This window comes from Bos mutus, chromosome 7 (assembly GCF_027580195.1).
Source record: "Bos mutus isolate GX-2022 chromosome 7, NWIPB_WYAK_1.1, whole genome shotgun sequence".
Taxonomy (NCBI): Eukaryota; Metazoa; Chordata; class Mammalia; order Artiodactyla; family Bovidae; genus Bos; species Bos mutus.
The window spans coordinates 17,176,056-17,190,444 of NC_091623.1; positions in this window are offsets into that span (position 1 = coordinate 17,176,056).

The following is a 14,389-nucleotide window of genomic DNA, read 5'->3' on the forward strand; positions in this document are numbered from 1 at the left end:
CTTGTAATAATGTAAATCCTTTCTTATCATTTCAACAGTCTTCACACCATCTTCACTCAAAGTAAATTCCATCTCAAGAAGCCACCTTCTTGCTCATCCATAAGAGACAACAGTAAATGTTTTATCATGAGATTGCTGCAATTTAATTACATCTTCAGGCTCCACTCCCAATTTTATTTTGCTTGCTATTTCTACCACATCCGAAAGGTACTTCCTCCACTGAAGTTTTGAGCTCCTAAAAATCAGCCACGAGGATTGGGATTAACTTCTTCCAAACTCCTTTTAATGTTGACATTTGGCCCCTTCTCATGAATCACATAAATTCTTAATGGAATCTAGAATGGTGAGGCCTTTCCAGAAGTTTTTCAATTTATTTTCCAGATTAATCAGAGGAATCATATAACAGCTATAGCCTTACAATTTTCATATTTTATATAATACTTAAAAATCAAAATTACTCCTTGATACATGGGGTGCAGAATAGATGTTGTGTTGTCAGGCATGAAAACATCATTAATGTCATTGTATATTTCCATCAGTGCTATTGAGTGTCCAAGCACATTGTCAACAAGCAGTAATATTTTGACAGGATTTTTTTTTTCTGAGCAGTAATCTCAACAGTGGTATTAAGATATTCAACAAGCCATGTTATAAACAGATATGCTGTCATCCAGGCTTTATTGTTCCATTTATAGAGTACTGGCAGAGTGTATTTAGTGTAATTCTTAAGAGCCCTAGAATTTTCAGAATGGTAGATGAGCACTGATTTCAACTTAAAGTCACTAGCTACACTAACCCCTAACAAGAGTTAACCTGTCGTTTGAAGTATTAAAGCCAAGCATTGACTTCTCCTCTCTGTGAAAGTCCTAAATCCCATCTTCTTCCAATAGGAGGCTATTTTGTCCAAATTGAACATATGTTTTTTTTTTTTTTTTTTCATGTAACTAAAATTCTGAAAGAGATGGGAATACCATACCACCTGACCTGCTTCATGAGAAATCTAAATGCAGGTCAGGAAGCAACAGTTAGAACTGGACATGGAACGACAGACTGGTTCCAAATAGGAAAAGGAGTATGTCAAGGCTGTATATTGTGACCCTGTTTATTTAACTTCTATGCAGAGTACATCATGAGAAATGCCGGGCTGGAGGAACCACAAGCTGGAGTCAAGATTTCCGGGAAATATATCCATAACCTCAGATATGCAGGTGACACCACCCTTATGGCAGAAAGTGAAGAGGAACTCAAAAGCCTCTTGATGCAAGTGATAGAGGAGAGTGAAAAAGTTGGCTTAAAGCTCAACATTCAGAAAACGAAGATCATGGCATCTGGCCTCATCACTTCATGGCAAATAGATGGGGAAACAGTGGAAACAGTGTCAGACTTCATTTTTGGGGGCTCCAAAATCACTGCAGATGATGACTGCAGCCATGAAATTAAAAGATGCTTACTCCTTGGAAGGAAAGTTATGACCAACATAGACAGCATATTAAAAAGCAGAGACACTACTTTGCCAACAAAGGTCCATCTAGTCAAGGCTATGGTTTTTCCAGTGGTCATGTATAGATGTGAGAGTTGGACTGTAAAGAAAGCTGAGCGCTGAAGAATTAATGCTTTGGACTGTGGTGTTAGAGAAGACTCTTTGAGAGTCCCTTGGACTGCAAAGAGATCCAACCAATCCATTCTAAAGGAGATCAGTCCTGGGTGTTCATTGGAAGGACTGATGCTAAAGCTGAAACTCCAATATTTGGCCACCTGATGCAAAGAGTTGACTCATTGGAAAAGACTCTGATGCTGGGAGGGATTGGGGACAGGAGGAGAAGGGGACAACAGAGGATGAGATGGCTGGATGGCATCACCAACTTGATGGACAAGGGTTTGGGTGGACTCCAGGAGTTGGTGATCGATAGGGAGGCCTGGCGTGCTGCGATTCATGGGGTCGCAAAGAGTCGGACATGACTGAGTGACTGAACTGAACTGAACCTTCATTAATTATCTTAGTTAGATCTTCTCTAAAATTTGCTGCAGTTTCTGCATCAGTACTTGCTGTTTTGCCTTATATCCTTTTAGGTTATGGAGATGCTATCTTTCTTTCAACTTTATGAACTAACCTCTGCTACTTGAAACATTTTTCCTGCAATTTCCTCATTTCTCTCAGACTTCACAGAATTGAAGAGAGTTAGGGCCTTCTCTGTATTGGATTTTGATTTACAGAAATGTTGTGCCTGGTTTGATCTTTTTTCTGGATCAGTGAAACTTCTCCATATCAGCAATAAGGCTGTTTCACTTACTCATCATTCATGTGTTCACTTTTATTTTCTTCAAAACTATTTCCTTTGCATTAACAAGTTGGCTGTTTAGCACAAGAAACCTAGATTTTGGTCTATTTAGGCTTTTAACATGTCTTCTTCACTAAACATTTCTAACTTTTGGCTTAAAGTGAGAGAAGTAAACTTTTCCTTTCACTCAAACAATTAAAGATCATTGTAAGGCAATGGCACCCCACTCCAGTACTCTTGCCTGGAAAATCCCATAGACAGAGGAGCCTAGTGGGCCATAGTCCATAGGGTCGCGAGGAGTCAGACACGACTGAGCGACTTTACTTTCATGTTTCACTTTCATGCATTGGAGAAGGAAATGGCAACCCACTCCAGTGTTCTTGCCTGGAGAATCCGGGGATGGGGGAGCCTGGTGGGCTGCCATCTGTGAGGTCACAGAGTGTCGGACACGACTGAAGCGACTTAGCAGCAGCAGCAGCAGTAGGGTTATTAATTGGCTAATTTCAATAGTGTAGTGTTTCAGAGAATAGGGAGGTCCAAGGAAAGAGAGAGATAGGGAAATGGACAACCACTGAAGCAATCAGAACACACACAATATACAAAGTTAAGTTCTCTGTATGGATGTAGTTTGCCCTCAAAATATTTTCATAGTAACATCAATGGTAACTCATCACATATTACCATAAAAAATATAATAATGATGAAAACATTTGAAATGTTGCAGGAATCACCAACATTTGACACAGAGACATGAAGTGAGCAAATGTTAGAAAAATGGTGGTTTTATAGATTTGCTTCAGGCAGTCTTGCTACACACCTTCTGCAGGTGTGTAAAAAAACCTCATTACCTGCAAAGTACAATAAAACAAGTACCGTATGCCTATACTAGTAAGAGCCTAATGTACTGCTATTTGACTTGTATGTTTTTGGTGTAGGTAACCAGCATAATATGCTGCTTACCCATCAAATAAAACCATAAGTGACATAGTGCTACTAAGTATATCATATTTGGATGCATCATGATCAAAATTTTTGCAAAATAAATGAAAAGATCCATTGACACAACAGAATGTTTTTGAGCTTCTATTCAGTTCAGTTCAGTTCAGTCGCTCAGTCATGTCCGACTCTTTGCGACCCCATGAACTGCAGCACACCAGGCCTCCCTGTCCATCACCAACTCCTGGAGTCCACCCAGAGTGTCCGTCAAGTCAGTGATGCCATCCAACCATCTCATCCTCTGTTGTCCCCTTCTCCTCCTGCCCTCAATCTTTCCCAGCATCAGGGTCTTTTCCAATGAGTCAGCCCTTCGCATCAGGTGGCCAAAGTATTGGAGTTTCAGCTTTAGCATCAGTCCTTCCAATGAACACCCAGGACTGATCTCCTTTAGGATGGACTGGTTGGATCTCCTTGCAGTCCAAGGGACTCTCAAGAGTCTTTTCCAACACCACAGTTCAAAAGCATCAATTCTTCTCCGCTCAGCTTTCTTTATACTCCAACTCTCACATCCATACATGACCACTGGAAAAACCATAACCTTGACTAGACGGACCTTTGTTGGCAAAGTAATGTCTCTGCATTTTAATATGCTGTCTAGGTTGGTCATAACTTTCCTTCCAAGGAGTAAGTGTCTTTTAATTTCATGGCTGCAATTACCATCTGCAGTTATTTTGGAGCCCAGATAAATAAAGTCAGCCACTGTTTCCACTGTTTCCCCATCTATTTCCCATGAAGTGATGGGACCAGATGCCATGATCTTCGTTTTCTGAATGTTGAGCTTTAAGCCAACTTTTTCACTCTCCTCTTTCACTTTCATCAAGAGGCTCTTTAGTTCCTCTTCACTGTCTGCCTTAAGGGTGGTGTCATCTGCATATCTGAGGTTATTGATATTTCTCCTGGCAGTCTTGATTCCAGCTTATGCTTCTTCCAGTCCAGCATTTCTCATGATGTACTCTGCATATAAGTTAAATATGTAGGATGACATTATACAGCCTTGACGTACTCCTTTTCCTATTTGGAACCAGTCTGTTGTTCCATGCCCAGTTCTAACTGATGCTTCATGACCTGCATACAGATTTCTCAGGAGGCAGGTCAGGTGATCTGGTATTCCCATCTCTCTCATAATTTTCCACAGTTTATTGTGATCCACACAGCCCAAAGCTTTGACATAGTCAATAAAGCAGAAATAGATGTTTTTCTGGAACTCTCTTGCTTTTTTGATGATCCAACGGATGTTGGCCATTTGATCTCTGGTTCCTCTGCCTTTTCTAAAACCCACATGAACATCTGGAATTTCACGGTTCGTGTATTGCTGAAGCCTGGCTTGGAGATTGAGTTTCTATATATTATATTAATTCCTTGTAAAACCTAAACACTGCAACTGGTTTTAGAAGTTTCAATTTAAAAAAAAAAATTAAAAAAAAAGAAGTTTTAATTTATTTGTGTATAAATATGAAATTGCACCCATAGAGGTCAAGCTTTACTATTTTCCTAGATATGCACTGCTTCTATGGGTATTTGAGTATACCAAATAGTAAGATGTTGGGGAAAATAAAGACTGTCCACTGGTCAGTCAACTCAGTTCTCTATGATCACAAGACTCTGACTTAGTGGAGGGTGGATATATAATTCAGTCAATGCCTTACTTTTAAAAAGTTGTTTATTTGGCTGTCTCTACTTTCCGCTTTCGGAAGGATAACCAGCTTTTGTTAATTTCCCATCAGTTGGGAGGTGGGAAGAAAAGAAAAAGTAGAATCAAGGCAATTTTTGCCTGTATATTGCAAAAAAAAAAAAACATTACTCCAAAGGCAAACTTCTTATTTCACTTATCTCTTTACCTTAAGTGATGAGAAGGAAAGTGATTCTTCTATCATTTTTATAACAGTGTGCTCTTCCTTGTCTCTCCCTGTCCTGATATCTGTGAATGAATGGATAATATTTGATTTGACCTAAGTGAATGTGTATAAAGGCTACCGGGGCAGACATGAACATAGATACTGACTTTGTCTCCGAATGTCTTCTGGCCATCATCGTCTCCCTCCTGCCCAGATGTCACATATAATAACAACATGGTAACCCTTGGGTCCCTGTGAAACTCATTTTGGAATGTGAATAAATGGACTCTCTCATCTTCAAAAAGATATGACTTCAGTTTACTGGGTGTGAACATACCCAACACTGGTAGGTGTATAAGGAATAGAGGAAGTAAATCATTCTCTTTTTCTGTTAAAAATTTAACCAACTGACCTAAATAACTTTCTACAGCTGTGCTGTTGGCAGAAACTACTGTGGAATCCACTCTACCTGGAATCAGTCAGAACTGATATAGAAACTTATATTAAATGAGCCCTCTAAGGACAGAGGATGAGACTACCACGTGACAAATCTGGGTGGTCCTAGGGGATGTATGGTATAGAAGTGGGTTTGATGTGCTTTTGGTATTATGTCTAGCCTGCTGATTCTAGTAGTTCCCTCCTTGCTGGAACTTTCACCGTACTAATACAGATCATCTGTGTGCAGCCTGTGTTATGGAATAACAAGTATTCAGGGGACAGCAAGCTCTCTGCCCCATATCTGCTTATAAATCCCCACTGACCCCTACATAAACCTTTTATTATATATGCAGCATGTAGTACATTCATCTGAAATTTACTGTTAATAAATGACTGGACTGGCAGAGTATCTCATACATTACATAGGGCACTAGTGATTTTGGCCACGAACCCTTGAAGGATGAGTGGTGAAAGTAAAGGAAGGATTGGCAGTTTTCCAAGGTCAGTTTTGAGGTGACTGGCCACCATTAGCAGTTATCCAAACTGTCAGGAGCAGTTATAGAAGAGCCTTCTGTTTGTATCTGTGACTTTCTTTGCTAATCCGTTCATTCTGCAACTCAGTTGAACTTTTTCACTAATCTAGAAGTTATATACTAGCCACATCCCTTTCTAAAAGAGGTCAAATTTTCTAAAGTATGATGCTGATCTCTTAGATACTTTCATGCACTTTAAGGGGAAGAGAATCAGTACTCCTATATCAGTTTTTTTTACCTTCCTACACTCACAACATATGTCCAGGCAATCACAATATAAAAGCTTTAAGAGACTTCATGTATGTATTCATTCAGATGGATTTATTGAGCATCTACTATGTACTAGGCACAGTTCCATGTTCTGGAGATAGAGCAATGCCAAATCAGACCTTACACATTAGAGATATAAGATAATAAGATAAACAGATAAGCTATATGTTAAATAATGTTGTTTTATAATAATAAAATTTAATATTCTTATTAAATTTTATAATAATACAACAGAAAATATGAAACAGAACTGAGAGAGGTTTAAATTAGATATGGTGGTCTGAAGCAAGTAAGGGATACCTGGGGAAAGAGCATTCCAGTAAAGAAATGGCAAGGGAAAGGATATGCCTAAAATGATTAATAAACAAGAGCTAATGGAAATAAAATGGGAAGGTTAGGAGGCTAAGTGTTAGGAGAAGAATACAGACAGGAAGTTAGGACTTTGGCTTACCTTAACAAAGTTAAGTGGGAACTTTGACTTTTCCTCTGAATAAGATGGAAAACCATTATGGGTCTTATAAGAGACATCATATGGGTGATTTGTCAGAATCATTAATGGCTTCAGTGTTGAGAAAAACCATGACTGTTTTGGTGAAGGAGAGGAGAGAATGGAGGCTTAGTCAGAAAAACCAATAATGAGGCTATGATAATAATTCAGGCTTGAAAAAATGAACCAGGGTGTTCAAAGTGGAATGGAGAAAAATAGTCAACTACTAAGTGTACTTTGAAGGTATAGCTAATAAAATTTGCTGATGGACTGGTATCAAAGATCATCCTAAGTTTTTTCTACCAGGCAGCTGACTGAATGGAGTTGTCATTAATTGAGACAGAGAAATTTCAGGAAGAGCTAGTGGATAATGTGCCCATCAGTGGATCATTTTTCTGTATGTTACCACTGTATATATTTATTTTATGGGAGATATGTCAAAAAGATCAAAAGATTGCAGGGTGAAGGTGCCATCTGTCCGTGGACTACATGGCTAGAACCTGAACTTTCCCAATAAAAGGATATTGTTAGCACCAATAAAGGTTATCTCAGAGATGATTTTATTGGTGCTAACAATTTCTGTGAGAGATCTCACAAGGCCATACTTATACATGGAAATAATGACCATGCTGAAATTAAATTTTATGTGAATTACTATTACATGGAATAATAGAGAAAAGAACATGACATTTTCTAAATGTTGAAGATCCACAAACATTAGTACAATATTATATAACAGGAGTAACTATTCTATATTTCGTCACTATGTAATGTGAACATAATACAATTTAGCTTTTTCAAAGTTATCATAAAAATGTTTTACATGTAGATTTATTACAGTGAAATATGTTACTATGTGGAAATTAAACTAGTAATCTATCAATATTTAAATTTTTTCTCAATATCTTTAAAAAGATATCTGTTACTTTTAAATTGATATATCCGAGAAAGCTATATTAGAATAATAAATTCCAAAAACCTGTTTTATTAAATGCAATGTGTTTAGAGGAATGCATGCTTAACTTATAGTTTTAGTATGATATGAACATAAAATCATTTTAAGTAAAAACAAGTATGAAATTCTTAAATGACCATTATTCCAAGTACTTAAAGAAGGATGATATTGAGCCTCTACTTAGATTTACATATGATGTAAGAAATACTGCATTCTTAAACGAGAATAAAGGCCTGGCGTGCTGCGATTCATGGGGTCACAAAGAGTCGGACACGACTGAGAGACTGAACTGAACTGAAAGGAGAATAAACAGTTGAAGTTTAATCATAATGATGAAAGACCTTATTATGAAAATGAAGGCATAAAATAATAATACTAAGAAGAAAAGAAAGTCCTAGCTACGGCATACATTTAAGAAGATACCACACAATCTCTTGGGATACATCCTTTCATGTTTTGATTATATGATAATGCCAAAAATATAAGCCAAGGAAAATTAGCAACTCTAATAACCAAAAATTATATACCGATAAAGTTTGTATCACTTATTTTTTCATTTCAAAACATAAACTAAATTTACAAAACGGTGTTTTTAAGGCCGTGTATCTAATTAATAATGCTCTGAGAATGTTTGTAATCAGGTATTATATTTAGTCTCATCTTCTTCTTTAAAGTAATTGAGCAAACACTCCCAATAACCATTCTATCATCAGCTCATTAAAATTTACTTCAGTTTTTGATAGGTCATTCATTATCTAAGCTTTTAATTAATTTTAATGTCACTTGGTTTAGAAAGGTGTAGCACACATTATCTCATCTCATCTACTGATTTGTGGTGAGACTACATGGGTCTCTGCTCAACAAGATTATGAAAATATTTTTTAAAAAATAATAACAGGGATAGAGACATAAATAGAGATAAAGTGTGTTTGCTTAATAATTATCATCTGTGGTAGCATTTCTAACAGTAGGGTTTAAATAACTTGAAATCACATAACACCATTGCCATTTGGTAATATTTTTCAAATCACTGCCAAGTTCCACTGTATTTTAGCCTTTCTAGCATGAAACTTCTGTCCTTTATTGAGCCCATCTTTGCATGAAATGTTCCCTTGGTATCTCTAATTTTCTTGAAAAGATCTCTAGTCTTTCCCATGCTACTGGTTTCCTCTATTTCTTTGCATTGATCACTGATGAAGGCTTTCTTATCTCTCTTTGCTATTCTTAGGAACTCTTCATTCAGATGCTTATATCTTTCCTTTTCTTCTTTGCTTTTTGCTTCTCTTCTTTGCACAGATATTTGGAGGGACTCCCCAGACAGCCATTTTGCTTTTTTTCATTTCTTTTTCTTGGGGATGGTCTTGATCCCTGTCTCCTGTACAATGTCACGAACCTCCAACCATAGTTCATCAGGCATTCTGTCTATCAGGTCTAGTCCCTTAAATCTATTTCTCACTCCTACTATATAATAGTAAGGGATTTGATTTAGGTCATACCTGAATGGTCTAGTGGTTTTCCCTACTTTCTTCAATTTAAGTCTGAATTTGGCAATAAGGAGTTCACGATCAGAGCCACAGTCAGTACATGGTCTTGTTTTTGCTGACTGTATAGAGCTTCTCCATCGTTGGCTGCAAAGAATATAATCAATCTCATTTTGCTGTTGACCATCTGGTGATGTCCATGTGTAGAGTCTTCTCTTGTGTTGTTGGAAGAGGGTGTTTGCTATGACCAGTGCATTTTCTTGGCAAAACTCTATGAACCTCTGCCCTGCTTAATTTTGTATTCCAAGGCCAAATTTCCCTGTTACCCAGGTGTTTCTTGGCTTCCTACTATTACATTCCAGTCCCCAATAATGAAAAGGACATTTTTGGGGATGTTAGTTCTAAAAGGTTTTGTAGGTCTTCATAGAACTATTCAACTTCAGATTCTTCAGCATTACCAGTCAGGGCAGGGAACATTTCATGCAAAGATGCGATCAATAAAGGACAGAAATGATATGGACCTAACAGAAGCAGAAGATATTAAGAAGAGGTAGCAAGAATACACAGAAGAACCATACAGAAAAGATCTTCATGACCCAGATAATCATGATGGTCTGATCACTCACCTAAGCTAGACATCCTGGAATGTGAAGTTAAGTGGGCCTTAGGAAGCATCACTATGAACAAAGCTAGTGGAGGTGATGGAATACCAGTTGAGCTATTTCAAATCCTAAAACATGATGCTGTGAAAGTGCTGCATTCAATATGCCAGCAAATTTGGAAAACTCAGCAATGGCTACAGCACTGGAAAAGGTCAATTTTCATTCCAATCCCAAAGAAAGGCAATGCCAAAGAATGCTCAAACTACTGCGCAACTGCACTCATCTCACATGCTAGTAAATAAATGCTCAAAATTCTCCAAGCCAGGCTTCAACAGTACGTGAACCATGAACTTCCAGATGTTCAAGCTGGTTTTAGGAAAGGCAGATGAACCAGGGATTAAATTGGCAATATCTGCTGGATAATTGAAAAAGCATAAGAGTTCCAGAAAAATATCTATTTCTGCTTTATTGACTATGGCAAAGCTTTTGACTGTGTGGATCACAATAAACTGTGGAAAATTCTGAAAGAGATGGGAATACCAGACCACCTGACAGGCCTCTTGAGAAACCTGTAAGCAGGTCAGGAAGCAACAGTTAAAACTGGACATGGGACAACAGACTGGTTCCAAATAGGAAAAGGAGTCCGTCAAAGCTGTATATTGTCACCCTGCTTATTTAAGTTATATGAAGAGTACATCATGAGAAATGCTGGGCTGGATGAAGCACAAGCTGAAATCAAGATTTTGGGGAGAAATATCGATAACCTCAGATATGCAGATGACATCACACTTATGGTGCAAAGTGAAGAAGAACTAAAGAGCCTTTTGATGAAATGAAAAGGAGAGTGAAAAAGTTGGCTTAAAGCTCAACATTCAGAAAACTAAGATTATGGCATCTAGCCCCATCACTTCAGGGTAAATATATGGGGTGACAGTGGAAACTGGCTGACTTTATTTGTGGGGGCTCCAAAATCACTGCAGATGGTGATTGCAGCCATGAAATTAAAAGATGCTTGCACTTTGGAAGAAAATTTATGACCAATCTGGACAGCATATTAAAAAGCAGGGACATTACTTTGCCAACAAAGGTCTGTCCAGTCAAAGCTATGGTTCTTCCAGTGGTCATGTATGGATGTGAGAGTTGGGCTATAAAGAAAGCTGAGCAGAGAAGAATTGATGCTTTGGAACTGTGGTGTTGGAGAAGACTCTTGAGAGGCCTTTGAACCTCAAGGTGATCCAACCAGTCCATTCTAAAGGAGATCATTCCTGGGTGTTCATTGGAAGGACTGATGTTGAAGCTGAAGCTCCGATACTTTGGCCACCTGATGTGAAGAGCTGACTCATTTGAAAAGACCCTGATGCTGGGAAAGATTGAGGGTGAGAGGAGAACGGGACCACAGAGGATGAGATGGCTGGATGGCATCACCAAGTCAAAGGACATGAGTTTGAGTAAACTCCAAGACTTGGCAATGGACAGGGAAGCCTAGCGTGCTGCAGTCCATGGTGTCGCAAAGAGTTAGACACAACTGAGTGACTGAACTGAACTGAACTGAAGCATGAAATTGAAAAAGGGTTTATTTCTTGTGACTCTTCGATGATTTTACAATGTGACTTTTGGCCTTTTTTTTTCTTTATTTATCAGTGGAAGTCCTGGCCTAATGAAATTTGCTTTTATTTTTCCTGTGCGTGTGTGTGTGCACCTTCTTCCCTGTGGCAGCCATACTTCAAAATGACAAGCACAGTTTTGAAATATGCTTTCACCTTTGGGCCATACTAATATAAAACAGCTAAAACCTATCTGTGGGCCACCTTGTCCTTAAATCTAAGTCAGTTATTCTCATATGTGAGCAAAGCTAATGGGCATGGAGGTCAGCATTGTTTCTATGATAGATTGTTTTACTATGGTTCCTTTTGCTTCAGGTATGCTTGATCTTTATAATTTCTAGAATTAGCTTGTAAACTAATTTTTGACCATGGGGAAACTTCCTCACTTTATGTTAACTCTCATTGTCTTCCTGAAAGGAAATACTTAAGTTTTCTATATTTATTAGAAGTTGTATTAATATGCTGTTAATGTTATTATTTTCATCAAAGAAACATTTTATATATAGATACTGATATACCTACATCAATTGTTTTTTAACTTTTTGACAAGCCCTGTGAATGGGCAAAATATAACAAGTTGGAAAATTAGACTGTTGGAATGCCCACACAGATGTGTAACTAGTTATAGAACATTTTTGTCTTTTTTTTTTTTTTTTAATTTCAGTTCAGTCAGTTCAGTTACTCAGTCGTGTCCAACTCTTTGCGACCCCCTAGGCCTCCCTGTCAATTGCCAACTCCTGGAGTTTACTCAAACTCATGTCTACGGACTTGGTAATGCTATCCAGCCATCTCATCGTCTGTCATCCCCTTCTCCTCCTGCCTTCAATCTTTTCCAGCATCAGGGTCTTTTCCAAGGAGTCAGTTCTTCCCATCAGGTGGACAAGTACTGGAGTTTCAGTTTTAGCATCAGTGCTTCCAATGAACACCCAGGTTTGATCTTTAGGATGGATTGGTTGGATCTCCTTACTGTCCAAGGGACTCTCAAGAGGCTTCTCCAACACCACGGTTCAAAAGCATCAATCCTTTGGTGCTCAGCTTTATTTATAACCCAACTCTCACATACATACATGACCACTGGAAAAACCATAGCCTTGACTAGATGGACCTTTGTTAACAAAGTAATGTTGCTTTTTAATATGCTGTCTAGTTTGGTCATGACTTTTCTTCCAAAGCACAAGCATCTTTTTACTCATGGCTGCACTCAACATCTGCAGTGATTTTGGAGCCCGCAAATTAAGAGTCTGTCAGTGTTTCCACTGTCTCCCCATCTATTTGCCATGAAATGATGGGACCAGATGACATGATCTTCGTTTTCTGAATATGACCATCAAGCTAACTTTTTCCCTCTACTCTTCCATCAAGAGGCACTTTAGTTCTTTGCTTTCTTCCATAAGTGTGGTGTCATCTACATATCTGAGGTTATTGATATTTCTCCTGGCAATTTTGATTCCAGCTTGTACTTCATCCAGCCCAGTGTTTCTCATGATGTACTCTTCATATAACTTACATAGGCAGGGTGACAGTATACAGCCTTGACATACTCCTTTTCCTATTTGGAACCACTGTGTTTGTTGTTCCATGTCCAGTTCTAACTGTTGCTTCCTGACCTGCATACAGATTTCTCAAGAGGCAGCCCAGGTGGTCTGGTATTCCCATCTCTTTCAGAATTTTCCCGAGTTTGTTGTGATCCACATAGTCAAAGGATTTGGTGTAGTCAATAAAGCAGAAGAAGATGCTTTTTGGAACTCTCTAGCTTTTTCAATGATCCATTGGATGTTGGCAGTTTTATCTCAGGTTCCTTTATCTTTTCTAAAACCAGATTGAACATCTGGAAGTTCATGGTTCACATACTTCAACAAAGCCTGGCTTGGAGAATTTTGAGCATTACTTTACTAGCGTGTGAGATTAGTGCAATTGTACGGTAATTTGAGCATTCTTTGGCATTGCCTTTCTTAGGGATTGGAATGAAAACTGACCTTTTCCAGTGCTACGGCCACAGCTGATGTTTCCAAATTTCCTGGCATATGATTGTAGCACTTTCACAGCATCATCTTGTAGGAATTGAAATAGCTCAACTGGAATTCCATCATCTCCATTAGCTTTGTTCATAGTGATGCTTCCTAAAGCCCACTTGACTTCACATTCCAGGATGTCTGGCTCTAGGTTGGTGATCACACCATCGTGATTACCTGGGTTGTGAAGATCTTTTTTGTACAGTTCTTCTGTGTTCTTGCCACCTCTTCTTAATATCATCTGCTTCTGTTAGGTCCATGCCATTTCTGTCCTTTATTGTGCCCATCTTTGCACTAAATGTTCCCTTGGTATCTCTAATTTTCTTGAAGAGATCACTAGACTTTCCCATTCTATTGTTTTCCTCTATTTCTTTGCACTGATCCCTGAAGAAGGCTTTCTTATCTCTCCTTGCTATTCTTTGCAACTCTGCATTGAAATGGGTGTATATTTCCTTTTCTCCTTTGCCTTTTGCTTTCTTCTTTTCACAGCTATTTGTAGGGCCTCCTCAGACAACCATTTTGCCTTTTTGCATTTCTTTTTAATTTCACATTCCATTAAATATTAAATGATAATAATAAGACTTTAAAATGATCATAAATGGGTTTGTAAATGCAAATGAAAATGTATTGATGAAATTTCTTGTTAATTCCAAAAAGGAATCCAGCACTTATTTGGCAACATCTCATGTTCATGATTTAATAGTATGTATCTTAACTCTCTAGGTTAGGGCCATGGTTCCATAGGAGAAGCCCAAAAAAGATATGCTTGTGAATTCAGATTTAGTGAAAATTTTTGCTTAATTTCATTTAACATTAGTACCTCTTCTTTCCAAATACTTTTGAAAGTATTCACTATTTCAAAATGCATTTTTAGATAGAAAAAATATATACTGGATA